The sequence below is a fragment of the Crinia signifera genome, chromosome 11 (genome assembly GCF_055691185.1).
Source record: "Crinia signifera chromosome 11, ASM5569118v1, whole genome shotgun sequence".
NCBI lineage: Eukaryota > Metazoa > Chordata > Amphibia > Anura > Myobatrachidae > Crinia > Crinia signifera.
Genome location: NC_139227.1, coordinates 109,530,629 through 109,552,373, shown reverse-complemented (window position 1 = coordinate 109,552,373; position 21,745 = coordinate 109,530,629). Strand labels below are relative to the sequence as shown.

At 37.0% G+C, this 21,745-nt stretch overlaps 36 non-coding genes across 36 annotated transcripts; all 36 read left to right on the top strand.

Annotated features, from left to right (window-relative positions):
- Positions 1–611: 611 nt before the first annotated feature.
- Positions 612–685, top strand: TRNAT-AGU (transfer RNA threonine (anticodon AGU)). The gene has a single exon. It is a non-coding gene; the product is annotated as a tRNA-Thr (tRNA).
- A 280-nt stretch (positions 686–965) lies between these two features.
- On the top strand, positions 966–1,039 carry TRNAT-AGU (transfer RNA threonine (anticodon AGU)). Its single transcript has one exon. It is a non-coding gene; the product is annotated as a tRNA-Thr (tRNA).
- Positions 1,040–1,318: 279 nt separating this feature from the next.
- Positions 1,319–1,392, top strand: TRNAT-AGU (transfer RNA threonine (anticodon AGU)). The gene has a single exon. It is a non-coding gene; the product is annotated as a tRNA-Thr (tRNA).
- A 1,322-nt stretch (positions 1,393–2,714) lies between these two features.
- Positions 2,715–2,788, top strand: TRNAT-AGU (transfer RNA threonine (anticodon AGU)). Its single transcript has one exon. It is a non-coding gene; the product is annotated as a tRNA-Thr (tRNA).
- Positions 2,789–3,422: 634 nt separating this feature from the next.
- TRNAT-AGU (transfer RNA threonine (anticodon AGU)) lies at positions 3,423–3,496 on the top strand. The gene has a single exon. It is a non-coding gene; the product is annotated as a tRNA-Thr (tRNA).
- A 280-nt stretch (positions 3,497–3,776) lies between these two features.
- TRNAT-AGU (transfer RNA threonine (anticodon AGU)) lies at positions 3,777–3,850 on the top strand. Its single transcript has one exon. It is a non-coding gene; the product is annotated as a tRNA-Thr (tRNA).
- A 634-nt stretch (positions 3,851–4,484) lies between these two features.
- On the top strand, positions 4,485–4,558 carry TRNAT-AGU (transfer RNA threonine (anticodon AGU)). The gene has a single exon. It is a non-coding gene; the product is annotated as a tRNA-Thr (tRNA).
- A 634-nt stretch (positions 4,559–5,192) lies between these two features.
- TRNAT-AGU (transfer RNA threonine (anticodon AGU)) lies at positions 5,193–5,266 on the top strand. Its single transcript has one exon. It is a non-coding gene; the product is annotated as a tRNA-Thr (tRNA).
- A 280-nt stretch (positions 5,267–5,546) lies between these two features.
- Positions 5,547–5,620, top strand: TRNAT-AGU (transfer RNA threonine (anticodon AGU)). The gene has a single exon. It is a non-coding gene; the product is annotated as a tRNA-Thr (tRNA).
- Positions 5,621–6,285: 665 nt separating this feature from the next.
- Positions 6,286–6,359, top strand: TRNAT-AGU (transfer RNA threonine (anticodon AGU)). Its single transcript has one exon. It is a non-coding gene; the product is annotated as a tRNA-Thr (tRNA).
- Positions 6,360–6,639: 280 nt separating this feature from the next.
- TRNAT-AGU (transfer RNA threonine (anticodon AGU)) lies at positions 6,640–6,713 on the top strand. Its single transcript has one exon. It is a non-coding gene; the product is annotated as a tRNA-Thr (tRNA).
- A 279-nt stretch (positions 6,714–6,992) lies between these two features.
- TRNAT-AGU (transfer RNA threonine (anticodon AGU)) lies at positions 6,993–7,066 on the top strand. Its single transcript has one exon. It is a non-coding gene; the product is annotated as a tRNA-Thr (tRNA).
- Positions 7,067–8,388: 1,322 nt separating this feature from the next.
- TRNAT-AGU (transfer RNA threonine (anticodon AGU)) lies at positions 8,389–8,462 on the top strand. The gene has a single exon. It is a non-coding gene; the product is annotated as a tRNA-Thr (tRNA).
- A 280-nt stretch (positions 8,463–8,742) lies between these two features.
- Positions 8,743–8,816, top strand: TRNAT-AGU (transfer RNA threonine (anticodon AGU)). Its single transcript has one exon. It is a non-coding gene; the product is annotated as a tRNA-Thr (tRNA).
- Positions 8,817–9,096: 280 nt separating this feature from the next.
- TRNAT-AGU (transfer RNA threonine (anticodon AGU)) lies at positions 9,097–9,170 on the top strand. The gene has a single exon. It is a non-coding gene; the product is annotated as a tRNA-Thr (tRNA).
- A 634-nt stretch (positions 9,171–9,804) lies between these two features.
- On the top strand, positions 9,805–9,878 carry TRNAT-AGU (transfer RNA threonine (anticodon AGU)). Its single transcript has one exon. It is a non-coding gene; the product is annotated as a tRNA-Thr (tRNA).
- A 634-nt stretch (positions 9,879–10,512) lies between these two features.
- TRNAT-AGU (transfer RNA threonine (anticodon AGU)) lies at positions 10,513–10,586 on the top strand. The gene has a single exon. It is a non-coding gene; the product is annotated as a tRNA-Thr (tRNA).
- A 1,019-nt stretch (positions 10,587–11,605) lies between these two features.
- Positions 11,606–11,679, top strand: TRNAT-AGU (transfer RNA threonine (anticodon AGU)). The gene has a single exon. It is a non-coding gene; the product is annotated as a tRNA-Thr (tRNA).
- Positions 11,680–11,959: 280 nt separating this feature from the next.
- On the top strand, positions 11,960–12,033 carry TRNAT-AGU (transfer RNA threonine (anticodon AGU)). The gene has a single exon. It is a non-coding gene; the product is annotated as a tRNA-Thr (tRNA).
- A 196-nt stretch (positions 12,034–12,229) lies between these two features.
- Positions 12,230–12,303, top strand: TRNAT-AGU (transfer RNA threonine (anticodon AGU)). Its single transcript has one exon. It is a non-coding gene; the product is annotated as a tRNA-Thr (tRNA).
- A 280-nt stretch (positions 12,304–12,583) lies between these two features.
- Positions 12,584–12,657, top strand: TRNAT-AGU (transfer RNA threonine (anticodon AGU)). The gene has a single exon. It is a non-coding gene; the product is annotated as a tRNA-Thr (tRNA).
- Positions 12,658–13,291: 634 nt separating this feature from the next.
- Positions 13,292–13,365, top strand: TRNAT-AGU (transfer RNA threonine (anticodon AGU)). The gene has a single exon. It is a non-coding gene; the product is annotated as a tRNA-Thr (tRNA).
- Positions 13,366–13,999: 634 nt separating this feature from the next.
- On the top strand, positions 14,000–14,073 carry TRNAT-AGU (transfer RNA threonine (anticodon AGU)). Its single transcript has one exon. It is a non-coding gene; the product is annotated as a tRNA-Thr (tRNA).
- A 1,019-nt stretch (positions 14,074–15,092) lies between these two features.
- Positions 15,093–15,166, top strand: TRNAT-AGU (transfer RNA threonine (anticodon AGU)). The gene has a single exon. It is a non-coding gene; the product is annotated as a tRNA-Thr (tRNA).
- A 280-nt stretch (positions 15,167–15,446) lies between these two features.
- Positions 15,447–15,520, top strand: TRNAT-AGU (transfer RNA threonine (anticodon AGU)). Its single transcript has one exon. It is a non-coding gene; the product is annotated as a tRNA-Thr (tRNA).
- A 280-nt stretch (positions 15,521–15,800) lies between these two features.
- Positions 15,801–15,874, top strand: TRNAT-AGU (transfer RNA threonine (anticodon AGU)). Its single transcript has one exon. It is a non-coding gene; the product is annotated as a tRNA-Thr (tRNA).
- A 633-nt stretch (positions 15,875–16,507) lies between these two features.
- Positions 16,508–16,581, top strand: TRNAT-AGU (transfer RNA threonine (anticodon AGU)). The gene has a single exon. It is a non-coding gene; the product is annotated as a tRNA-Thr (tRNA).
- A 280-nt stretch (positions 16,582–16,861) lies between these two features.
- TRNAT-AGU (transfer RNA threonine (anticodon AGU)) lies at positions 16,862–16,935 on the top strand. The gene has a single exon. It is a non-coding gene; the product is annotated as a tRNA-Thr (tRNA).
- A 988-nt stretch (positions 16,936–17,923) lies between these two features.
- Positions 17,924–17,997, top strand: TRNAT-AGU (transfer RNA threonine (anticodon AGU)). The gene has a single exon. It is a non-coding gene; the product is annotated as a tRNA-Thr (tRNA).
- A 1,019-nt stretch (positions 17,998–19,016) lies between these two features.
- TRNAT-AGU (transfer RNA threonine (anticodon AGU)) lies at positions 19,017–19,090 on the top strand. Its single transcript has one exon. It is a non-coding gene; the product is annotated as a tRNA-Thr (tRNA).
- A 280-nt stretch (positions 19,091–19,370) lies between these two features.
- Positions 19,371–19,444, top strand: TRNAT-AGU (transfer RNA threonine (anticodon AGU)). Its single transcript has one exon. It is a non-coding gene; the product is annotated as a tRNA-Thr (tRNA).
- Positions 19,445–20,078: 634 nt separating this feature from the next.
- Positions 20,079–20,152, top strand: TRNAT-AGU (transfer RNA threonine (anticodon AGU)). Its single transcript has one exon. It is a non-coding gene; the product is annotated as a tRNA-Thr (tRNA).
- Positions 20,153–20,432: 280 nt separating this feature from the next.
- On the top strand, positions 20,433–20,506 carry TRNAT-AGU (transfer RNA threonine (anticodon AGU)). The gene has a single exon. It is a non-coding gene; the product is annotated as a tRNA-Thr (tRNA).
- Positions 20,507–20,786: 280 nt separating this feature from the next.
- On the top strand, positions 20,787–20,860 carry TRNAT-AGU (transfer RNA threonine (anticodon AGU)). The gene has a single exon. It is a non-coding gene; the product is annotated as a tRNA-Thr (tRNA).
- Positions 20,861–21,140: 280 nt separating this feature from the next.
- On the top strand, positions 21,141–21,214 carry TRNAT-AGU (transfer RNA threonine (anticodon AGU)). Its single transcript has one exon. It is a non-coding gene; the product is annotated as a tRNA-Thr (tRNA).
- Positions 21,215–21,494: 280 nt separating this feature from the next.
- TRNAT-AGU (transfer RNA threonine (anticodon AGU)) lies at positions 21,495–21,568 on the top strand. The gene has a single exon. It is a non-coding gene; the product is annotated as a tRNA-Thr (tRNA).
- Positions 21,569–21,745: the final 177 nt, after the last annotated feature.

The following is a 21,745-nucleotide window of genomic DNA, read 5'->3' as shown; positions in this document are numbered from 1 at the left end:
CTTTGTTTGAAGTTTGCTGTTAAAGCATAGAAAATAAGATGTGCCGAACCTTTAGATTCATTCACTATGGCTTACTTTGTCATCATTATACAAAGTTTAAAGAAGTCGGTAATTTCCAAGTAACACAGCATCTAAAATGTGGTGCTGTGGCTTAGATGGTTAAAACCTTTAGATTTATTCACTCTGGCTTAATTTGTTACCATTATACGAAGTTTAGAGAAGCAGACAATTTTCAAGTAACACAGTAGCTTTCATGTGGTGCTGTGGCTTAGTTGGTTAAAGCGCCTGTCTAGTAAACAGGAGATCCTGAGTTAAAATCTCAGCAGTGCCTTATTTTCATTCCGTTTTATGATCTTTGTGTGCAGGTTGCGGTTAAAGCATAGAAAAGTAAGATGTGCAAAATCTTTAGATTCATTCACTCTGGCTTACTTTGTCATCATTATACAGAGTTTAAAGAAGTCGGTAATTTCCAAGTAACACAGCATCTAAAATGTGGTGCTGTGGCTTACATGGTTAAAACCTTTAGATTTATTCACTCTGGCTTAATTTGTTACCATTATACGAAGTTTAGAGAAGCAGACAATTTTCAAGTAACACGGTAGCTTTCATGTGGTGCTGTGGCTTAGTTGGTCAAAGCGCCTGTCTAGTAAACAGGAGATCCTGAGTTCAAATCTCAGCAGTGCCTTATTTTCATTCCGTTTTCTGATCTTTGTGTGCAGGTTGCTGTTAAAGCATAGAAAAGTAAGATGTGCAAAATCTTTAGATTCATTCACTCTGGCTTACTTTGTCATCAGTATACAAAGTTTAAAGAAGTTGGTAATTTCCAAGTAACACAGCATCTAAAATGTGGTGCTGTGGCTTAGATGGTTAAAACCTTTAGATTTATTTACTCTGGCTTAATTTGTTACCATTATACGAAGTTTAGAGAAGCAGGCAATTTTCAACTAACACAGTAGCTTTCATGTGGTGCTGTGGCTTAGTTGGACAAAGCGCCTGTCTAGTAAACAGGAGATCCTGAGTTCAAATCTCAGCAGTGCCTTATTTTCATTCTGTTTTAGGATCTTTGTTTGAAGTTTGCTGTTAAAGCATAGAAAATAAGATGTGCAGAACCTTTAGATTCATTCACTATGGCTTACTTTGTCATCATTATACAAAGTTTAAAGAAGTCGGTAATTTCCAAGTAACACAGCATCTAAAATGTGGTGCTGTGGCTTAGATGGTTAAAACCTTTAGATTTATTCACTCTGGCTTAATTTGTTACTATTATACGAAGTTTAGAGAAGCAGACAATTTTCAAGTAACACAGTAGCTTTCATGTGGTGCTGTGGCTTAGTTGGTCAAAGCGCCTGTCTAGTAAACTGGAGATCCTGAGTTCAAATCTCAGCAGTGCCTTATTTTCATTCCGTTTTCTGATCTTTGTGTGCAGGTTGCGGTTAAAGCATAGAAAAGTAAGATGTGCAAAACCTTTAGATTCATTCACTATGGCTTACTTTGTCATCATTATACAAAGTTTAAAGAAGTCGGTAATTTCCAAGTAACACAGCATCTAAAATGTGGTGCTGTGGCTTAGATGGTTAAAACCTTTAGATTTATTCACTCTGGCTTATTTTGTTACCATTATACGAAGTTTAGAGAAGCAGGCAATTTTCAAGTAACACAGTAGCTTTCATGTGGTGCTGTGGCTTAGTTGGTTAAAGCGCCTGTCTAGTAAACAGGAGATCCTGAGTTAAAATCTCAGCAGTGCCTTATTTTCATTCCGTTTTATGATCTTTGTGTGCAGGTTGCGGTTAAAGCATAGAAAAGTAAGATGTGCAAAACCTTTAGATTCATTCACTATGGCTTACTTTGTCATCATTATACAAAGTTTAAAGAAGTCGGTAATTTCCAAGTAACACAGCATCTAAAATGTGGTGCTGTGGCTTAGATGGTTAAAACCTTTAGATTTATTCACACTGGCTTATTTTGTTACCATTATACGAAGTTTAGAGAAGCAGGCAATTTTGAAGTAACACAGCAGCTTTCATGTGGTGCTGTGGCTTAGTTGAACAGGAGATCCTGAGTTCAAATCTCAGCAGTGCCTTATTTTCATTCCGTTTTATGATCTTTGTGTGCAGGTTGCGGTTAAAGCATAGAAAAGTAAGATGTGCAAAACCTTTAGATTCATTCACTATGGCTTACTTTGTCATCATTATACAAAGTTTAAAGAAGTCGGTAATTTCCAAGTAACACAGCATCTAAAATGTGGTGCTATGGCTTAGATGGTTAAAACCTTTAGATTTATTCACTCTGGCTTATTTTGTTACCATTATACGAAGTTTAGAGAAGCAGGCAATTTTCAAGTAACACAGTAGCTTTCATGTGGTGCTGTGGCTTAGTTGGTTAAAGCGCCTGTCTAGTAAACAGGAGATCCTGAGTTAAAATCTCAGCAGTGCCTTATTTTCATTCCGTTTTATGATCTTTGTGTGCAGGTTGCGGTTAAAGCATAGAAAAGTAAGATGTGCAAAATCTTTAGATTCATTCACTCTGGCTTACTTTGTCATCATTATACAGAGTTTAAAGAAGTCGGTAATTTCCAAGTAACACAGCATCTAAAATGTGGTGCTGTGGCTTAGATGGTTAAAACCTTTAGATTTATTCACTCTGGCTTAATTTGTTACCATTATACGAAGTTTAGAGAAGCAGACAATTTTCAAGTAACACGGTAGCTTTCATGTGGTGCTGTGGCTTAGTTGGTCAAAGCGCCTGTCTAGTAAACAGGAGATCCTGAGTTCAAATCTCAGCAGTGCCTTATTTTCATTCCATTTTCTGATCTTTGTGTGCAGGTTGCTGTTAAAGCATAGAAAAGTAAGATGTGCAAAATCTTTAGATTTATTCACTCTGGCTTACTTTGTCATCATTATACAGAGTTTAAAGAAGTCGTTAATTTCCAAGTAACACAGCATCTAAAATGTGGTGCTGTGGCTTAGATGGTTAAAACCTTTAGATTTATTCACTCTGGCTTAATTTGTTACCATTATACGAAGTTTAGAGAAGCAGGCAATTTTCAAGTAACACAGCAGCTTTCATGTGGTGCTGTGGCTTAGTTGGTCAAAGCGCCTTTCTAGTAAACAGGAGATCCTGAGTTCAAATCTCAGCAGTGCCTTATTTTCATTCCGTTTTCTGATCTTTGTGTGCAGGTGACTGTTAAAGCATAGAAAAGTAAGATGTGCAAAATCTTTAGATTCATTCACTCTGGCTTACTTTGTCATCATTATACAGAGTTTAAAGAAGTCGGTAATTTCCAAGTAACACAGCATCTAAAATGTGGTGCTGTGGCTTAGATGGTTAAAACATTTAGATTTATTCACTCTGGCTTATTTTGTTACCATTATACGAAGTTTAGAGAAGCAGGCAATTTTCAAGTAACACAGTACCTTTCAGGTGGTGCTGTGGCTTAGTTGGTTAAAGCGCCTGTCTAGTAAACAGGAGATCCTGAGTTCAAATCTCAGCAGTGCCTTATTTTCATTCCGTTTTCTGATCTTTGTGTGCAGGTTGCTGTTAAAGCATAGAAAAGTAAGATGTGCAAAACCTTTAGATTCATTCACTCTGGCTTACTTTGTCATCATTATACAAAGTCTAAAGAAGTCGGTAATTTCCAAGTAACACAGCATCTAAAATGTGGTGCTATGGCTTAGATGGTTAAAACCTTTAGATTTATTCACTCTGGCTTATTTTGTTACCATTATACGAAGTTTAGAGAAGCAGGCAATTTTCAAGTAAATCAGTAGCTTTCATGTGGTGCTGTGGCTTAGTTGGTTAAAGCGCCTGTCTAGTAAACAGGAGATCCTGAGTTCAAATCTCAGCAGTGCCTTATTTTCATTCCGTTTTCTGATCTTTGTGTGCAGGTTGCGGTTAAAGCATAGAAAAGTAAGATGTGCAAAACCTTTAGATTCATTCACTATGGCTTACTTTGTCATCATTATACAAAGTTTAAAGAAGTCGGTAATTTCCAAGTAACACAGCATCTAAAATGTGGTGCTATGGCTTAGATGGTTAAAACCTTTAGATTTATTCACTCTGGCTTATTTTGTTACCATTATACGAAGTTTAGAGAAGCAGGCAATTTTCAAGTAACACAGTAGCTTTCATGTGGTGCTGTGGCTTAGTTGGTTAAAGCGCCTGTCTAGTAAACAGGAGATCCTGAGTTAAAATCTCAGCAGTGCCTTATTTTCATTCCGTTTTATGATCTTTGTGTGCAGGTTGCGGTTAAAGCATAGAAAAGTAAGATGTGCAAAATCTTTAGATTCATTCACTCTGGCTTACTTTGTCATCATTATACAGAGTTTAAAGAAGTCGGTAATTTCCAAGTAACACAGCATCTAAAATGTGGTGCTGTGGCTTAGATGGTTAAAACCTTTAGATTTATTCACTCTGGCTTAATTTGTTACCATTATACGAAGTTTAGAGAAGCAGACAATTTTCAAGTAACACGGTAGCTTTCATGTGGTGCTGTGGCTTAGTTGGTCAAAGCGCCTGTCTAGTAAACAGGAGATCCTGAGTTCAAATCTCAGCAGTGCCTTATTTTCATTCCATTTTCTGATCTTTGTGTGCAGGTTGCTGTTAAAGCATAGAAAAGTAAGATGTGCAAAATCTTTAGATTTATTCACTCTGGCTTACTTTGTCATCATTATACAGAGTTTAAAGAAGTCGGTAATTTCCAAGTAACACAGCATCTAAAATGTGGTGCTGTGGCTTAGATGGTTAAAACCTTTAGATTTATTCACTCTGGCTTAATTTGTTACCATTATACGAAGTTTAGAGAAGCAGGCAATTTTCAAGTAACACAGCAGCTTTCATGTGGTGCTGTGGCTTAGTTGGTCAAAGCGCCTTTCTAGTAAACAGGAGATCCTGAGTTCAAATCTCAGCAGTGCCTTATTTTCATTCCGTTTTCTGATCTTTGTGTGCAGGTGACTGTTAAAGCATAGAAAAGTAAGATGTGCAAAATCTTTAGATTCATTCACTCTGGCTTACTTTGTCATCATTATACAGAGTTTAAAGAAGTCGGTAATTTCCAAGTAACACAGCATCTAAAATGTGGTGCTGTGGCTTAGATGGTTAAAACCTTTAGATTTATTCACTCTGGCTTATTTTGTTACCATTATACGAAGTTTAGAGAAGCAGGCAATTTTCAAGTAACACAGTACCTTTCAGGTGGTGCTGTGGCTTAGTTGGTTAAAGCGCCTGTCTAGTAAACAGGAGATCCTGAGTTCAAATCTCAGCAGTGCCTTATTTTCATTCCGTTTTCTGATCTTTGTGTGCAGGTTGCTGTTAAAGCATAGAAAAGTAAGATGTGCAAAACCTTTAGATTCATTCACTCTGGCTTACTTTGTCATCATTATACAAAGTCTAAAGAAGTCGGTAATTTCCAAGTAACACAGCATCTAAAATGTGGTGCTATGGCTTAGATGGTTAAAACCTTTAGATTTATTCACTCTGGCTTATTTTGTTACCATTATACGAAGTTTAGAGAAGCAGGCAATTTTCAAGTAAATCAGTAGCTTTCATGTGGTGCTGTGGCTTAGTTGGTTAAAGCGCCTGTCTAGTAAACAGGAGATCCTGAGTTCAAATCTCAGCAGTGCCTTATTTTCATTCCGTTTTCTGATCTTTGTGTGCAGGTTGCGGTTAAAGCATAGAAACGTAAGATGTGCAAAACCTTTAGATTCATTCACTATGGCTTACTTTGTCATCATTATACAAAGTTTAAAGAAGTCGGTAATTTCCAAGTAACACAGCATCTAAAATGTGGTGCTATGGCTTAGATGGTTAAAACCTTTAGATTTATTCACTCTGGCTTATTTTGTTACCATTATACGAAGTTTAGAGAAGCAGGCAATTTTCAAGTAACACAGTAGCTTTCATGTGGTGCTGTGGCTTAGTTGGTCAAGGTGCCTGTCTAGTAAACAGGAGATCCTGAGTTCAAATCTCAGCAGTGCCTTAGCTTTATTCTGTTTTATGATCTTTTCATGCAGTTTGCTGTTGAAGCATGAAAAAGTACTGTAAGTTGTGCAAAACCTTTAGATTCATTCACTCTGGCTCTTTTGGTCATCAATATACAAAGTTTAAAGTTGCACTCCATTTCAGAAGAGCACAGATTAAAAAAACAATCCCCTTCTTTTTTATTATTCATTTTATGCTGTGGCTTAGATGGTTAAAAGCTTTAGAATTATTCACTCTGGCTTATTTTGTTACCATTATACGAAGTTTAGAGAAGCAGACAATTTTCAAGTAACACGGTAGCTTTCATGTGGTGCTGTGGCTTAGTTGGTCAAAGCGCCTGTCTAGTAAACAGGAGATCCTGAGTTCAAATCTCAGCAGTGCCTTATTTTCATTCCGTTTTCTGATCTTTGTGTGCAGGTTGCTGTTAAAGCATAGAAAAGTAAGATGTGCAAAATCTTTAGATTCATTCACTCTGGCTTACTTTGTCATCAGTATACAAAGTTTAAAGAAGTTGGTAATTTCCAAGTAACACAGCATCTAAAATGTGGTGCTGTGGCTTAGATGGTTAAAACCTTTAGATTTATTTACTCTGGCTTAATTTGTTACCATTATACGAAGTTTAGAGAAGCAGGCAATTTTCAACTAACACAGTAGCTTTCATGTGGTGCTGTGGCTTAGTTGGACAAAGCGCCTGTCTAGTAAACAGGAGATCCTGAGTTCAAATCTCAGCAGTGCCTTATTTTCATTCTGTTTTAGGATCTTTGTTTGAAGTTTGCTGTTAAAGCATAGAAAATAAGATGTGCAGAACCTTTAGATTCATTCACTATGGCTTACTTTGTCATCATTATACAAAGTTTAAAGAAGTCGGTAATTTCCAAGTAACACAGCATCTAAAATGTGGTGCTGTGGCTTAGATGGTTAAAACCTTTAGATTTATTCACTCTGGCTTAATTTGTTACTATTATACGAAGTTTAGAGAAGCAGACAATTTTCAAGTAACACAGTAGCTTTCATGTGGTGCTGTGGCTTAGTTGGTCAAAGCGCCTGTCTAGTAAACTGGAGATCCTGAGTTCAAATCTCAGCAGTGCCTTATTTTCATTCCGTTTTCTGATCTTTGTGTGCAGGTTGCGGTTAAAGCATAGAAAAGTAAGATGTGCAAAACCTTTAGATTCATTCACTATGGCTTACTTTGTCATCATTATACAAAGTTTAAAGAAGTCGGTAATTTCCAAGTAACACAGCATCTAAAATGTGGTGCTGTGGCTTAGATGGTTAAAACCTTTAGATTTATTCACTCTGGCTTATTTTGTTACCATTATACGAAGTTTAGAGAAGCAGGCAATTTTCAAGTAACACAGTAGCTTTCATGTGGTGCTGTGGCTTAGTTGGTTAAAGCGCCTGTCTAGTAAACAGGAGATCCTGAGTTAAAATCTCAGCAGTGCCTTATTTTCATTCCGTTTTATGATCTTTGTGTGCAGGTTGCGGTTAAAGCATAGAAAAGTAAGATGTGCAAAACCTTTAGATTCATTCACTATGGCTTACTTTGTCATCATTATACAAAGTTTAAAGAAGTCGGTAATTTCCAAGTAACACAGCATCTAAAATGTGGTGCTGTGGCTTAGATGGTTAAAACCTTTAGATTTATTCACACTGGCTTATTTTGTTACCATTATACGAAGTTTAGAGAAGCAGGCAATTTTGAAGTAACACAGCAGCTTTCATGTGGTGCTGTGGCTTAGTTGAACTGGAGTTCCTGAGTTCAAATCTCAGCAGTGCCTTATTTTCATTCCGTTTTATGATCTTTGTGTGCAGGTTGCGGTTAAAGCATAGAAAAGTAAGATGTGCAAAACCTTTAGATTCATTCACTATGGCTTACTTTGTCATCATTATACAAAGTTTAAAGAAGTCGGTAATTTCCAAGTAACACAGCATCTAAAATGTGGTGCTATGGCTTAGATGGTTAAAACCTTTAGATTTATTCACTCTGGCTTATTTTGTTACCATTATACGAAGTTTAGAGAAGCAGGCAATTTTCAAGTAACACAGTAGCTTTCATGTGGTGCTGTGGCTTAGTTGGTTAAAGCGCCTGTCTAGTAAACAGGAGATCCTGAGTTAAAATCTCAGCAGTGCCTTATTTTCATTCCGTTTTATGATCTTTGTGTGCAGGTTGCGGTTAAAGCATAGAAAAGTAAGATGTGCAAAATCTTTAGATTCATTCACTCTGGCTTACTTTGTCATCATTATACAGAGTTTAAAGAAGTCGGTAATTTCCAAGTAACACAGCATCTAAAATGTGGTGCTGTGGCTTAGATGGTTAAAACCTTTAGATTTATTCACTCTGGCTTAATTTGTTACCATTATACGAAGTTTAGAGAAGCAGACAATTTTCAAGTAACACGGTAGCTTTCATGTGGTGCTGTGGCTTAGTTGGTCAAAGCGCCTGTCTAGTAAACAGGAGATCCTGAGTTCAAATCTCAGCAGTGCCTTATTTTCATTCCGTTTTCTGATCTTTGTGTGCAGGTGACTGTTAAAGCATAGAAAAGTAAGTTGTGCAAAATCTTTAGATTCATTCACTCTGGCTTACTTTGTCATCATTATACAGAGTTTAAAGAAGTCGGTAATTTCCAAGTAACACAGCATCTAAAATGTGGTGCTGTGGCTTAGATGGTTAAAACATTTAGATTTATTCACTCTGGCTTATTTTGTTACCATTATACGAAGTTTAGAGAAGCAGGCAATTTTCAAGTAACACAGTACCTTTCAGGTGGTGCTGTGGCTTAGTTGGTTAAAGCGCCTGTCTAGTAAACAGGAGATCCTGAGTTCAAATCTCAGCAGTGCCTTATTTTCATTCCGTTTTCTGATCTTTGTGTGCAGGTTGCTGTTAAAGCATAGAAAAGTAAGATGTGCAAAACCTTTAGATTCATTCACTCTGGCTTACTTTGTCATCATTATACAAAGTCTAAAGAAGTCGGTAATTTCCAAGTAACACAGCATCTAAAATGTGGTGCTATGGCTTAGATGGTTAAAACCTTTAGATTTATTCACTCTGGCTTATTTTGTTACCATTATACGAAGTTTAGAGAAGCAGGCAATTTTCAAGTAAATCAGTAGCTTTCATGTGGTGCTGTGGCTTAGTTGGTTAAAGCGCCTGTCTAGTAAACAGGAGATCCTGAGTTCAAATCTCAGCAGTGCCTTATTTTCATTCCGTTTTCTGATCTTTGTGTGCAGGTTGCGGTTAAAGCATAGAAAAGTAAGATGTGCAAAACCTTTAGATTCATTCACTATGGCTTACTTTGTCATCATTATACAAAGTTTAAAGAAGTCGGTAATTTCCAAGTAACACAGCATCTAAAATGTGGTGCTATGGCTTAGATGGTTAAAACCTTTAGATTTATTCACTCTGGCTTATTTTGTTACCATTATACGAAGTTTAGAGAAGCAGGCAATTTTCAAGTAACACAGTAGCTTTCATGTGGTGCTGTGGCTTAGTTGGTTAAAGCGCCTGTCTAGTAAACAGGAGATCCTGAGTTAAAATCTCAGCAGTGCCTTATTTTCATTCCGTTTTATGATCTTTGTGTGCAGGTTGCGGTTAAAGCATAGAAAAGTAAGATGTGCAAAATCTTTAGATTCATTCACTCTGGCTTACTTTGTCATCATTATACAGAGTTTAAAGAAGTCGGTAATTTCCAAGTAACACAGCATCTAAAATGTGGTGCTGTGGCTTAGATGGTTAAAACCTTTAGATTTATTCACTCTGGCTTAATTTGTTACCATTATACGAAGTTTAGAGAAGCAGACAATTTTCAAGTAACACGGTAGCTTTCATGTGGTGCTGTGGCTTAGTTGGTCAAAGCGCCTGTCTAGTAAACAGGAGATCCTGAGTTCAAATCTCAGCAGTGCCTTATTTTCATTCCATTTTCTGATCTTTGTGTGCAGGTTGCTGTTAAAGCATAGAAAAGTAAGATGTGCAAAATCTTTAGATTTATTCACTCTGGCTTACTTTGTCATCATTATACAGAGTTTAAAGAAGTCGGTAATTTCCAAGTAACACAGCATCTAAAATGTGGTGCTGTGGCTTAGATGGTTAAAACCTTTAGATTTATTCACTCTGGCTTAATTTGTTACCATTATACGAAGTTTAGAGAAGCAGGCAATTTTCAAGTAACACAGCAGCTTTCATGTGGTGCTGTGGCTTAGTTGGTCAAAGCGCCTTTCTAGTAAACAGGAGATCCTGAGTTCAAATCTCAGCAGTGCCTTATTTTCATTCCGTTTTCTGATCTTTGTGTGCAGGTGACTGTTAAAGCATAGAAAAGTAAGATGTGCAAAACCTTTAGATTCATTCACTCTGGCTTACTTTGTCATCATTATACAGAGTTTAAAGAAGTCGGTAATTTCCAAGTAACACAGCATCTAAAATGTGGTGCTGTGGCTTAGATGGTTAAAACCTTTAGATTTATTCACTCTGGCTTATTTTGTTACCATTATACGAAGTTTAGAGAAGCAGGCAATTTTCAAGTAAATCAGTAGCTTTCATGTGGTGCTGTGGCTTAGTTGGTTAAAGCGCCTGTCTAGTAAACAGGAGATCCTGAGTTCAAATCTCAGCAGTGCCTTATTTTCATTCCGTTTTCTGATCTTTGTGTGCAGGTTGCGGTTAAAGCATAGAAAAGTAAGATGTGCAAAACCTTTAGATTCATTCACTATGGCTTACTTTGTCATCATTATACAAAGTTTAAAGAAGTCGGTAATTTCCAAGTAACACAGCATCTAAAATGTGGTGCTATGGCTTAGATGGTTAAAACCTTTAGATTTATTCACTCTGGCTTATTTTGTTACCATTATACGAAGTTTAGAGAAGCAGGCAATTTTCAAGTAACACAGTAGCTTTCATGTGGTGCTGTGGCTTAGTTGGTCAAGGTGCCTGTCTAGTAAACAGGAGATCCTGAGTTCAAATCTCAGCAGTGCCTTAGCTTTATTCTGTTTTATGATCTTTTCATGCAGTTTGCTGTTGAAGCATGAAAAAGTACTGTAAGTTGTGCAAAACCTTTAGATTCATTCACTCTGGCTCTTTTGGTCATCAATATACAAAGTTTAAAGTTGCACTCCATTTCAGAAGAGCACAGATTAAAAAAACAATCCCCTTCTTTTTTATTATTCATTTTATGCTGTGGCTTAGATGGTTAAAAGCTTTAGAATTATTCACTCTGGCTTATTTTGTTACCATTATACGAAGTTTAGAGGAGCAGTCAATTTTCAAGTAACACAGCAGCTTTCATGAGGTGCTGTGGCTTAGTTGGTCAAAGCGCCTGTCTAGTAAACCGGAGATCCTGAGTTCAAATCTCAGCAGTGCCTTATTTTAATTCCGTTTTCTGATCTTTGTGTGCAGGTTGCTGTTAAAGCATAGAAAAGTAAGATGTGCAAAATCTTTAGATTCATTCACTCTGGCTTACATTGTCATCATTATACAGAGTTTAAAGAAGTCAGTAATTTCCAAGTAACACAGCATCTAAAATGTGGTGCTGTGGCTTAGATGGTTAAAACCTTTAGATTTATTCACTCTGGCTTATTTTGTTACCATTATACGAAGTTTAGAGAAGCAGGCAATTTTCAAGTAACACAGTAGCTTTCATGAGGTGCTGTGGCTTAGTTGGTTAAAGCGCCTGTCTAGTAAACAGGAGATCCTGAGTTCAAATCTCAGCAGTGCCTTATTTTCATTCCGTTTTCTGATCTTTGTGTGCAGGTTGCTGTTAAAGCATAGAAAAGTAAGATGTGCAAAATCTTTAGATTCATTCACTCTGGCTTACATTGTCATCATTATACAGAGTTTAAAGAATTCAGTAATTTCCAAGTAACACAGCATCTAAAATGTGGTGCTGTGGCTTAGATGGTTAAAACCTTTAGATTTATTCACTCTGGCTTAATTTGTTACCATTATACGAAGTTTAGAGAAGCAGGCAATTTTCAAGTAACACAGTAGCTTTCATGAGGTGCTGTGGCTTAGTTGGTTAAAGCGCCTGTCTAGTAAACAGGAGATCCTGAGTTCAAATCTCAGCAGTGCCTTATTTTCATTCCGTTTTCTGATCTTTGTGTGCAGGTTGCTGTTAAAGCATAGAAAAGTAAGATGTGCAAAATCTTTAGATTCATTCACTCTGGCTTGGTTAAAACATTTAGATTTATTCACTCTGGCTTATTTTGTTACCATTATACGAAGTTTAGAGAAGCAGGCAATTTTCAAGTAACACAGTACCTTTCAGGTGGTGCTGTGGCTTAGTTGGTTAAAGCGCCTGTCTAGTAAACAGGAGATCCTGAGTTCAAATCTCAGCAGTGCCTTATTTTCATTCCGTTTTCTGATCTTTGTGTGCAGGTTGCTGTTAAAGCATAGAAAAGTAAGATGTGCAAAACCTTTAGATTCATTCACTCTGGCTTACTTTGTCATCATTATACAAAGTCTAAAGAAGTCGGTAATTTCCAAGTAACACAGCATCTAAAATGTGGTGCTATGGCTTAGATGGTTAAAACCTTTAGATTTATTCACTCTGGCTTATTTTGTTACCATTATACGAAGTTTAGAGAAGCAGGCAATTTTCAAGTAAATCAGTAGCTTTCATGTGGTGCTGTGGCTTAGTTGGTTAAAGCGCCTGTCTAGTAAACAGGAGATCCTGAGTTCAAATCTCAGCAGTGCCTTATTTTCATTCCGTTTTCTGATCTTTGTGTGCAGGTTGCGGTTAAAGCATAGAAAAGTAAGATGTGCAAAACCTTTAGATTCATTCACTATGGCTTACTTTGTCATCATTATACAAAGTTTAAAGAAGTCGGTAATTTCCAAGTAACACAGCATCTAAAATGTGGTGCTATGGCTTAGATGGTTAAAACCTTTAGATTTATTCACTCTGGCTTATTTTGTTACCATTATACGAAGTTTAGAGAAGCAGGCAATTTTCAAGTAACACAGTAGCTTTCATGTGGTGCTGTGGCTTAGTTGGTTAAAGCGCCTGTCTAGTAAACAGGAGATCCTGAGTTAAAATCTCAGCAGTGCCTTATTTTCATTCCGTTTTATGATCTTTGTGTGCAGGTTGCGGTTAAAGCATAGAAAAGTAAGATGTGCAAAATCTTTAGATTCATTCACTCTGGCTTACTTTGTCATCATTATACAGAGTTTAAAGAAGTCGGTAATTTCCAAGTAACACAGCATCTAAAATGTGGTGCTGTGGCTTAGATGGTTAAAACCTTTAGATTTATTCACTCTGGCTTAATTTGTTACCATTATACGAAGTTTAGAGAAGCAGACAATTTTCAAGTAACACGGTAGCTTTCATGTGGTGCTGTGGCTTAGTTGGTCAAAGCGCCTGTCTAGTAAACAGGAGATCCTGAGTTCAAATCTCAGCAGTGCCTTATTTTCATTCCATTTTCTGATCTTTGTGTGCAGGTTGCTGTTAAAGCATAGAAAAGTAAGATGTGCAAAATCTTTAGATTTATTCACTCTGGCTTACTTTGTCATCATTATACAGAGTTTAAAGAAGTCGGTAATTTCCAAGTAACACAGCATCTAAAATGTGGTGCTGTGGCTTAGATGGTTAAAACCTTTAGATTTATTCACTCTGGCTTAATTTGTTACCATTATACGAAGTTTAGAGAAGCAGGCAATTTTCAAGTAACACAGCAGCTTTCATGTGGTGCTGTGGCTTAGTTGGTCAAAGCGCCTTTCTAGTAAACAGGAGATCCTGAGTTCAAATCTCAGCAGTGCCTTATTTTCATTCCGTTTTCTGATCTTTGTGTGCAGGTGACTGTTAAAGCATAGAAAAGTAAGATGTGCAAAACCTTTAGATTCATTCACTCTGGCTTACTTTGTCATCATTATACAGAGTTTAAAGAAGTCGGTAATTTCCAAGTAACACAGCATCTAAAATGTGGTGCTGTGGCTTAGATGGTTAAAACCTTTAGATTTATTCACTCTGGCTTATTTTGTTACCATTATACGAAGTTTAGAGAAGCAGGCAATTTTCAAGTAAATCAGTAGCTTTCATGTGGTGCTGTGGCTTAGTTGGTTAAAGCGCCTGTCTAGTAAACAGGAGATCCTGAGTTCAAATCTCAGCAGTGCCTTATTTTCATTCCGTTTTCTGATCTTTGTGTGCAGGTTGCGGTTAAAGCATAGAAAAGTAAGATGTGCAAAACCTTTAGATTCATTCACTATGGCTTACTTTGTCATCATTATACAAAGTTTAAAGAAGTCGGTAATTTCCAAGTAACACAGCATCTAAAATGTGGTGCTATGGCTTAGATGGTTAAAACCTTTAGATTTATTCACTCTGGCTTATTTTGTTACCATTATACGAAGTTTAGAGAAGCAGGCAATTTTCAAGTAACACAGTAGCTTTCATGTGGTGCTGTGGCTTAGTTGGTCAAGGTGCCTGTCTAGTAAACAGGAGATCCTGAGTTCAAATCTCAGCAGTGCCTTAGCTTTATTCTGTTTTATGATCTTTTCATGCAGTTTGCTGTTGAAGCATGAAAAAGTACTGTAAGTTGTGCAAAACCTTTAGATTCATTCACTCTGGCTCTTTTGGTCATCAATATACAAAGTTTAAAGTTGCACTCCATTTCAGAAGAGCACAGATTAAAAAAACAATCCCCTTCTTTTTTATTATTCATTTTATGCTGTGGCTTAGATGGTTAAAAGCTTTAGAATTATTCACTCTGGCTTATTTTGTTACCATTATACGAAGTTTAGAGGAGCAGTCAATTTTCAAGTAACACAGCAGCTTTCATGAGGTGCTGTGGCTTAGTTGGTCAAAGCGCCTGTCTAGTAAACCGGAGATCCTGAGTTCAAATCTCAGCAGTGCCTTATTTTAATTCCGTTTTCTGATCTTTGTGTGCAGGTTGCTGTTAAAGCATAGAAAAGTAAGATGTGCAAAATCTTTAGATTCATTCACTCTGGCTTACTTTGTCATCATTATACAGAGTTTAAAGAAGTCGGTAATTTCCAAGTAACACAGCATCTAAAATGTGGTGCTGTGGCTTAGATGGTTAAAACCTTTAGATTTATTCACTCTGGCTTATTTTGTTACCATTATACGAAGTTTAGAGAAGCAGGCAATTTTCAAGTAACACAGTAGCTTTCATGAGGTGCTGTGGCTTAGTTGGTTAAAGCGCCTGTCTAGTAAACAGGAGATCCTGAGTTCAAATCTCAGCAGTGCCTTATTTTCATTCCGTTTTCTGATCTTTGTGTGCAGGTTGCTGTTAAAGCATAGAAAAGTAAGATGTGCAAAATCTTTAGATTCATTCACTCTGGCTTACATTGTCATCATTATACAGAGTTTAAAGAAGTCAGTAATTTCCAAGTAACACAGCATCTAAAATGTGGTGCTGTGGCTTAGATGGTTAAAACCTTTAGATTTATTCACTCTGGCTTATTTTGTTACCATTATACGAAGTTTAGAGAAGCAGGCAATTTTCAAGTAACACAGTAGCTTTCATGAGGTGCTGTGGCTTAGTTGGTTAAAGCGCCTGTCTAGTAAACAGGAGATCCTGAGTTCAAATCTCAGCAGTGCCTTATTTTCATTCCGTTTTCTGATCTTTGTGTGCAGGTTGCTGTTAAAGCATAGAAAAGTAAGATGTGCAAAATCTTTAGATTCATTCACTCTGGCTTACATTGTCATCATTATACAGAGTTTAAAGAATTCAGTAATTTCCAAGTAACACAGCATCTAAAATGTGGTGCTGTGGCTTAGATGGTTAAAACCTTTAGATTTATTCACTCTGGCTTAATTTGTTACCATTATACGAAGTTTAGAGAAGCAGGCAATTTTCAAGTAACACAGTAGCTTTCATGAGGTGCTGTGGCTTAGTTGGTTAAAGCGCCTGTCTAGTAAACAGGAGATCCTGAGTTCAAATCTCAGCAGTGCCTTATTTTCATTCCGTTTTCTGATCTTTGTGTGCAGGTTGCTGTTAAAGCATAGAAAAGTAAGATGTGCAAAATCTTTAGATTCATTCACTCTGGCTTACATTGTCATCATTATACAGAGTTTAAAGAATTCAGTAATTTCCAAGTAACACAGCATCTAAAATGTGGTGCTGTGGCTTAGATGGTTAAAACCTTTAGATTTATTCACTCTGGCTTAATTTGTTACCATTATACGAAGTTTAGAGAAGCAGACAATTTTCAAGTAACACGGTAGCTTTCATGTGGTGCTGTGGCTTAGTTGGTCAAAACGCTGTCTAGTAAACAGGAGATCCTGAGTTCAAATCTCAGCAGTGCCTTATTTTCATTCCGTTTTCTGATCTTTGTGTGCAGGTGACTGTTAAAGCATAGAAAAGTAAGTTGTGCAAAATCTTTAGATTCATTCACTCTGGCTTACTTTGTCATCATTATACAGAGTTTAAAGAAGTCGGTAATTTCCAAGTAACACAGCATCTAAAATGTGGTGCTGTGGCTTAGATGGTTAAAACATTTAGATTTATTCACTCTGGCTTATTTTGTTACCATTATACGAAGTTTAGAGAAGCAGGCAATTTTCAAGTAACACAGTACCTTTCAGGTGGTGCTGTGGCTTAGTTGGTTAAAGCGCCTGTCTAGTAAACAGGAGATCCTGAGTTCAAATCTCAGCAGTGCCTTATTTTCATTCCGTTTTCTGATCTTTGTGTGCAGGTTGCTGTTAAAGCATAGAAAAGTAAGATGTGCAAAACCTTTAGATTCATTCACTCTGGCTTACTTTGTCATCATTATACAAAGTCTAAAGAAGTCGGTAATTTCCAAGTAACACAGCATCTAAAATGTGGTGCTATGGCTTAGATGGTTAAAACCTTTAGATTTATTCACTCTGGCTTATTTTGTTACCATTATACGAAGTTTAGAGAAGCAGGCAATTTTCAAGTAAATCAGTAGCTTTCATGTGGTGCTGTGGCTTAGTTGGTTAAAGCGCCTGTCTAGTAAACAGGAGATCCTGAGTTCAAATCTCAGCAGTGCCTTATTTTCATTCCGTTTTCTGATCTTTGTGTGCAGGTTGCGGTTAAAGCATAGAAAAGTAAGATGTGCAAAACCTTTAGATTCATTCACTATGGCTTACTTTGTCATCATTATACAAAGTTTAAAGAAGTCGGTAATTTCCAAGTAACACAGCATCTAAAATGTGGTGCTATGGCTTAGATGGTTAAAACCTTTAGATTTATTCACTCTGGCTTATTTTGTTACCATTATACGAAGTTTAGAGAAGCAGGCAATTTTCAAGTAACACAGTAGCTTTCATGTGGTGCTGTGGCTTAGTTGGTTAAAGCGCCTGTCTAGTAAACAGGAGATCCTGAGTTAAAATCTCAGCAGTGCCTTATTTTCATTCCGTTTTATGATCTTTGTGTGCAGGTTGCGGTTAAAGCATAGAAAAGTAAGATGTGCAAAATCTTTAGATTCATTCACTCTGGCTTACTTTGTCATCATTATACAGAGTTTAAAGAAGTCGGTAATTTCCAAGTAACACAGCATCTAAAATGTGGTGCTGTGGCTTAGATGGTTAAAACCTTTAGATTTATTCACTCTGGCTTAATTTGTTACCATTATACGAAGTTTAGAGAAGCAGGCAATTTTCAAGTAACACAGCAGCTTTCATGTGGTGCTGTGGCTTAGTTGGTCAAAGCGCCTTTCTAGTAAACAGGAGATCCTGAGTTCAAATCTCAGCAGTGCCTTATTTTCATTCCGTTTTCTGATCTTTGTGTGCAGGTGACTGTTAAAGCATAGAAAAGTAAGATGTGCAAAACCTTTAGATTCATTCACTCTGGCTTACTTTGTCATCATTATACAGAGTTTAAAGAAGTCGGTAATTTCCAAGTAACACAGCATCTAAAATGTGGTGCTGTGGCTTAGATGGTTAAAACCTTTAGATTTATTCACTCTGGCTTATTTTGTTACCATTATACGAAGTTTAGAGAAGCAGGCAATTTTCAAGTAAATCAGTAGCTTTCATGTGGTGCTGTGGCTTAGTTGGTTAAAGCGCCTGTCTAGTAAACAGGAGATCCTGAGTTCAAATCTCAGCAGTGCCTTATTTTCATTCCGTTTTCTGATCTTTGTGTGCAGGTTGCGGTTAAAGCATAGAAAAGTAAGATGTGCAAAACCTTTAGATTCATTCACTATGGCTTACTTTGTCATCATTATACAAAGTTTAAAGAAGTCGGTAATTTCCAAGTAACACAGCATCTAAAATGTGGTGCTATGGCTTAGATGGTTAAAACCTTTAGATTTATTCACTCTGGCTTATTTTGTTACCATTATACGAAGTTTAGAGAAGCAGGCAATTTTCAAGTAACACAGTAGCTTTCATGTGGTGCTGTGGCTTAGTTGGTCAAGGTGCCTGTCTAGTAAACAGGAGATCCTGAGTTCAAATCTCAGCAGTGCCTTAGCTTTATTCTGTTTTATGATCTTTTCATGCAGTTTGCTGTTGAAGCATGAAAAAGTACTGTAAGTTGTGCAAAACCTTTAGATTCATTCACTCTGGCTCTTTTGGTCATCAATATACAAAGTTTAAAGTTGCACTCCATTTCAGAAGAGCACAGATTAAAAAAACAATCCCCTTCTTTTTTATTATTCATTTTATGCTGTGGCTTAGATGGTTAAAAGCTTTAGAATTATTCACTCTGGCTTATTTTGTTACCATTATACGAAGTTTAGAGGAGCAGTCAATTTTCAAGTAACACAGCAGCTTTCATGAGGTGCTGTGGCTTAGTTGGTCAAAGCGCCTGTCTAGTAAACCGGAGATCCTGAGTTCAAATCTCAGCAGTGCCTTATTTTAATTCCGTTTTCTGATCTTTGTGTGCAGGTTGCTGTTAAAGCATAGAAAAGTAAGATGTGCAAAATCTTTAGATTCATTCACTCTGGCTTACTTTGTCATCATTATACAGAGTTTAAAGAAGTCGGTAATTTCCAAGTAACACAGCATCTAAAATGTGGTGCTGTGGCTTAGATGGTTAAAACCTTTAGATTTATTCACTCTGGCTTATTTTGTTACCATTATACGAAGTTTAGAGAAGCAGGCAATTTTCAAGTAACACAGTAGCTTTCATGAGGTGCTGTGGCTTAGTTGGTTAAAGCGCCTGTCTAGTAAACAGGAGATCCTGAGTTCAAATCTCAGCAGTGCCTTATTTTCATTCCGTTTTCTGATCTTTGTGTGCAGGTTGCTGTTAAAGCATAGAAAAGTAAGATGTGCAAAATCTTTAGATTCATTCACTCTGGCTTACATTGTCATCATTATACAGAGTTTAAAGAAGTCAGTAATTTCCAAGTAACACAGCATCTAAAATGTGGTGCTGTGGCTTAGATGGTTAAAACCTTTAGATTTATTCACTCTGGCTTATTTTGTTACCATTATACGAAGTTTAGAGAAGCAGGCAATTTTCAAGTAACACAGTAGCTTTCATGAGGTGCTGTGGCTTAGTTGGTTAAAGCGCCTGTCTAGTAAACAGGAGATCCTGAGTTCAAATCTCAGCAGTGCCTTATTTTCATTCCGTTTTCTGATCTTTGTGTGCAGGTTGCTGTTAAAGCATAGAAAAGTAAGATGTGCAAAATCTTTAGATTCATTCACTCTGGCTTACATTGTCATCATTATACAGAGTTTAAAGAATTCAGTAATTTCCAAGTAACACAGCATCTAAAATGTGGTGCTGTGGCTTAGATGGTTAAAACCTTTAGATTTATTCACTCTGGCTTAATTTGTTACCATTATACGAAGTTTAGAGAAGCAGGCAATTTTCAAGTAACACAGCAGCTTTCATGTGGTGCTGTGGCTTAGTTGGTTAAAGCGCCTTTCTAGTAAACAGGAGATCCTGAGTTCAAATCTCAGCAGTGCCTTATTTTCATTCCGTTTTCTGATCTTTGTGTGCAGGTGACTGTTAAAGCATAGAAAAGTAAGATGTGCAAAATCTTTAGATTCATTCACTCTGGCTTACTTTGTCATCATTATACAGAGTTTAAAGAAGTCGGTAATTTCCAAGTAACACAGCATCTAAAATGTGGTGCTGTGGCTTAGATGGTTAAAACCTTTAGATTTATTCACTCTGGCTTATTTTGTTACCATTATACGAAGTTTAGAGAAGCAGGCAATTTTCAAGTAACACAGTACCTTTCAGGTGGTGCTGTGGCTTAGTTGGTTAAAGCGCCTGTCTAGTAAACAGGAGATCCTGAGTTCAAATCTCAGCAGTGCCTTATTTTCATTCCGTTTTCTGATCTTTGTGTGCAGGTTGCTGTTAAAGCATAGAAAAGTAAGATGTGCAAAACCTTTAGATTCATTCACTCTGGCTTACTTTGTCATCATTATACAAAGTCTAAAGAAGTCGGTAATTTCCAAGTAACAAAGCATCTAAAATGTGGTGCTATGGCTTAGATGGTTAAAACCTTTAGATTTATTCACTCTGGCTTATTTTGTTACCATTATACGAAGTTTAGAGAAGCAGGCAATTTTCAAGTAAATCAGTAGCTTTCATGTGGTGCTGTGGCTTAGTTGGTTAAAGCGCCTGTCTAGTAAACAGGAGATCCTGAGTTCAAATCTCAGCAGTGCCTTATTTTCATTCCGTTTTCTGATCTTTGTGTGCAGGTTGCGGTTAAAGCATAGAAAAGTAAGATGTGCAAAACCTTTAGATTCATTCACTATGGCTTACTTTGTCATCATTATACAAAGTTTAAAGAAGTCGGTAATTTCCAAGTAACACAGCATCTAAAATGTGGTGCTGTGGCTTAGATGGTTAAAACCTTTAGATTTATTCACTCTGGCTTAATTTGTTACCATTATACGAAGTTTAGAGAAGCAGACAATTTTCAAGTAACACGGTAGCTTTCATGTGGTGCTGTGGCTTAGTTGGTCAAAGCGCCTGTCTAGTAAACAGGAGATCCTGAGTTCAAATCTCAGCAGTGCCTTATTTTCATTCCGTTTTCTGATCTTTGTGTGCAGGTGACTGTTAAAGCATAGAAAAGTAAGTTGTGCAAAATCTTTAGATTCATTCACTCTGGCTTACTTTGTCATCATTATACAGAGTTTAAAGAAGTCGGTAATTTCCAAGTAACACAGCATCTAAAATGTGGTGCTGTGGCTTAGATGGTTAAAACATTTAGATTTATTCACTCTGGCTTATTTTGTTACCATTATACGAAGTTTAGAGAAGCAGGCAATTTTCAAGTAACACAGTACCTTTCAGGTGGTGCTGTGGCTTAGTTGGTTAAAGCGCCTGTCTAGTAAACAGGAGATCCTGAGTTCAAATCTCAGCAGTGCCTTATTTTCATTCCGTTTTCTGATCTTTGTGTGCAGGTTGCTGTTAAAGCATAGAAAAGTAAGATGTGCAAAACCTTTAGATTCATTCACTCTGGCTTACTTTGTCATCATTATACAAAGTCTAAAGAAGTCGGTAATTTCCAAGTAACACAGCATCTAAAATGTGGTGCTATGGCTTAGATGGTTAAAACCTTTAGATTTATTCACTCTGGCTTATTTTGTTACCATTATACGAAGTTTAGAGAAGCAGGCAATTTTCAAGTAAATCAGTAGCTTTCATGTGGTGCTGTGGCTTAGTTGGTTAAAGCGCCTGTCTAGTAAACAGGAGATCCTGAGTTCAAATCTCAGCAGTGCCTTATTTTCATTCCGTTTTCTGATCTTTGTGTGCAGGTTGCGGTTAAAGCATAGAAAAGTAAGATGTGCAAAACCTTTAGATTCATTCACTATGGCTTACTTTGTCATCATTATACAAAGTTTAAAGAAGTCGGTAATTTCCAAGTAACACAGCATCTAAAATGTGGTGCTATGGCTTA